Source organism: Leptonychotes weddellii, chromosome 7 (genome assembly GCF_054177405.1).
Source record: "Leptonychotes weddellii isolate Sample4059 chromosome 7, ASM5417740v2, whole genome shotgun sequence".
Classification (NCBI taxonomy): domain Eukaryota; kingdom Metazoa; phylum Chordata; class Mammalia; order Carnivora; family Phocidae; genus Leptonychotes; species Leptonychotes weddellii.
Window position 1 is genome coordinate 6027683 of NC_138375.1, and position 3700 is coordinate 6031382.

A 3700-nucleotide genomic window follows, 5' to 3' on the forward strand; every position below is an offset into this window, starting at 1 on the left:
AACTACAGAAAGAGAGGAGACCTGGAAATGCTAGGTCACTGCCCCACTCCCATTACCATCACTATCACGAGATTCTTTTTTTTTTTTTTAAGATTTTATTTATCTATTTGAGAGAGAGAGAATGAGAGAGAGAGAGAGCATGGGGGGCGGTCACTGAGCAGGGAGCCTGATGCAGGACTCAATCCTGGAACTCCAGGATCATGACCTGAGCCCAAGCAGTCGCTTAACCAACTGAGCCACCCAGGTGCCCCCCATCACGAGATTCTTTTTTTTTTTTTTTTTTGGCTGGGTACAGTGTACTTTATTGATGGTACGTGACAAGGTAGGGCTCCCAAGCTCCTCCCCTTCTTCAGGGGGTCTGGGATGGAAACGGTGGAGGTCAGGAGATTTTCAGTGTTTTCAGGGATAAGTTGGGACAGGGACTCCCCAGTAGCTGAGGGCCTCTCTCTTCCTCTTGTTCTCGCTGGGGCTGGTGGTCCAGGGGGCTCTTACTCCTTGGAGGCCATGTGGACCATAAGGTCCACCACCTGGTTGCTGTAGCCAAATTCATTTTCATACCAGGAAATGAGCTTGACAAAGTGGTCATTGAGAGCAATGCTAGCCCCGGCATCAAAGGTGGAGGAGTGGGTGTCACTGTTAAAGTCGCAGGAGACAACCTGGTCCTCAGTGTACTCCAAGATGCCCTTGAGGGGGCCCTCTGATGCCTGCTTCACCACCTTCTTGATGTCGTCGTATTAAGCAGCTTTCTCCAGGCTGCAGGTCAGATCCACGATGGACACGTTGGGGGTGGGGCACGGAAGGCCATGCCAGTAAGCTTCCCGTTCAACTCAAGGATGACCTTGCCCACAGCCTTGGCAGCGCCAGTGGAAGCAGGGATGATGTTCTGGGCACTCCCTCAGCCATCGTGCCACAGCTTCCCAGAGGGGCCGTCCATGGTCTTCTGGGTGGCTGTGATGGCATGGACGGTGGTCATGAGTCCCTCCACGATGCCGAAGTTGTCATGGATGACCGTGGCCAGAGGAGCCAAGCAGTTGGTGGTGCAGGAGGCATTGCTGACAATCTTGAGGGAGTTGTCATACTTCTCATGGTTCACACCCATCACAAACATGGGGGCATTGGCAGAAGGAGCAGAGATGATGACCCTCTTGGCCCCACCCTTCAAGTGAGCCCCAGCCTTCTCCATGGTGATGAAGACCCCAGTGGACTCCACAACATACTCAGCACCAGCATCACCCCATTTGATGTTGGTGGGATCTCGCTCCTGGAAGATGGAGATGGACTTTCCATTGATGACAAGTTTCCCGTTCTCAGCCTTGACTGTGCCGTGGAATTTGCCAGGGGTGGAATCATACTGGAATATGTAGACCATATAGTTGAGGTCAATGAAATGGTCATTTATGGCGACAATATCCACTTTGCCAGAGTTAAAAGCAGCCCTGGTGACCAGGTGCCCAATACGGCCAAATCTGTTTACTCCAACCTTCACCATTGTGTCTCGGGAACGCGGCTGGCACTACACCAGAAGATGCGGCTTTCTGTCGAACAGGGAGGAGCCGAGAGCCCCATCACGAGATTCTTATGGAGCATATCCCTAATATCCAGTTTGGTCTTCCTGAGCAACAGTGGTTTGAACCTGTAACATCTGGTGTTTCATTGCTGGTCACCCTGCTGCTGTTCTTCCTCCTGGGAAGGCTGCTGTCAATGTCAGTGGCTCTTTTATTGTGATAGCTTTATACATGGCTGTAGAGTCTCTGAAGCTCCTCCCACAAATGGTAGAGTCTAATTTCTCTTCCCTTGATTGTGGACATTGGTAATGAAAAAAATGAAGCAAAAAATAAAACTGCGTTTTTTCTGAAAAAATGGCACTGCTTTTGCCTGGTACTCTCTCCCTCTTCAGACATGTGTCTAAGCCTACAGGGAAGCACTCTGCCTGTCTTGAAGCCGCCATGCCTGAGAGGCCTCATGAGGAGGACACATGGGATAGATGCCCCAGGTTCAGCAGTACCCAACTGACTGTCTGAGCATCAACCCTCCACAGCTCCTTCCAGCCTCAGGATTCAAGGCCGCCATAATTAATGCAAATTTAGCAGAGATGACCCTAGCCTCTCCGTCCAGTCCAAATTCCTGATCCACAGAGTCTGTGAGCATAAAAGATGATAGCTGTATGCCAGTAAGTGTTCATTTGTTTTGTAGTCATAGTAACCAAAATCCTTTAAAATACATTCTTAAGAACCTAATTAATCCGGGGGCACCCGGGTGGCTCAGTCGGTTGAGCATCAGACTCTTGATTTCAGCTGAGGTCTTCATGATCTCAGAGTCGTGAGATCAAGCCCCACATCGGGCTCCAAGGTTAGCTCGGAGTCTGCATGTCCCTCTCCCACTGCTCCTCCTCCCGCTTTCTCTCTCCCTCAAATAAATAAATAAAAATACTTAAATAAAAAAACCTAATGGATCCATTGACACCACAGGTCCCTTTTGCCCACTCTTTCTCCCATATCTTAACTTAAATCAATTTCTAATCAATAATGGAGTATTAAAGTACATATGTGAACATCAAAATAACTTCTATTTTAGAAGTTAAGTGAGAAGTTACTAATTTTTTTCTGTTCTTTGAACATGTTTAATTCCAATAAAATATAACTTTTGTTTACATTTTTTAAATAATTGTCTTTTCCTTTTCCTTTTTAGATAATAATTGAGATGAGATCAAGCCCTTAAGGATCATCTGAGACAAATTTTGTAAGCAAATCCTGGATCCTCCGTCTTTCTAAGTTTATCTTTCACTCATTATCCAGACAGGCAAGTGTTTAGCAATGAGCATCAAGTGCTGTTGGATGTTTACAATGATGAGAGAGACTGCAGGCCATTTTGATAAGGCTGGTATTAGCCTTGGTGAGGCACCCTTAAATGGAATTTCAAGAAAACCATGGGTTAAAGGATTAATAAGATAGAAAAAATAAAGACAATGAGGATAGCTAAGTCAAGATTTTAGCTATGAAGTTGAGAATTAAAACCACAATTTCAAGCAAACACGAAACCAAAAGAAGGTATTGATTTTTCATTTTGCTCTTTTTTAAGATGATACATGCTTGAGCATGCTTACATTCTTTACTGAAGGATTCTGGAGATAGATTGACTATATGGGACTTAGTAAAGGTAGAAAAGAGATCCAGGTCCCTAACTAAGGGAAAATGACGTTCCTACTGAGCTCACAAAGAAGGGTTGGTTTAGAGACAAAAAAAGAGCATCCCTTTCATTGTAATAGGAAATGAGAGTAAATATTATTAAATGCTAAATAGAATACTAAACTTAATTTGCCAAAAAAATGAATCTTAAAGTATTGACAAAATGAAAGGAAATAAAGGGTAATCTAGAGAAAGTTTTCCAAATCAAAGGATTTGCACTAGGATACTAAGGAATAGGAATTTTAGTGAAAGGATTGGAAAACAATTCCATCTCCCACTCTTTCAACGGAAGACAAAAGAATTACAAATATGTAGGAACGACATCCTCCGTAGCTCACCAGGAGGCCTTCCAGAAGTGATGTCTATCAGATGGCCTCTTTCTTTTCTCCTACTAAAAGAAGCAAAAAGATATTTTCACACTTTTAATGAATTCAAAGCCCTCTATTCCAAGAATACAGTCTTACCTTCTTGGCAATGTCTCATACTTCTTTGACATGATGCAAATAGATAAATCT

At 44.4% G+C, this 3700-nt stretch overlaps 1 pseudogene; it reads right to left on the reverse strand.

Annotated features, from left to right (window-relative positions):
• Positions 1-296: 296 nt before the first annotated feature.
• LOC102735421 (glyceraldehyde-3-phosphate dehydrogenase pseudogene) lies at positions 297-2150 on the reverse strand (annotated as a pseudogene).
• Between the last annotated feature and the right edge of the window lie 1550 nt (positions 2151-3700).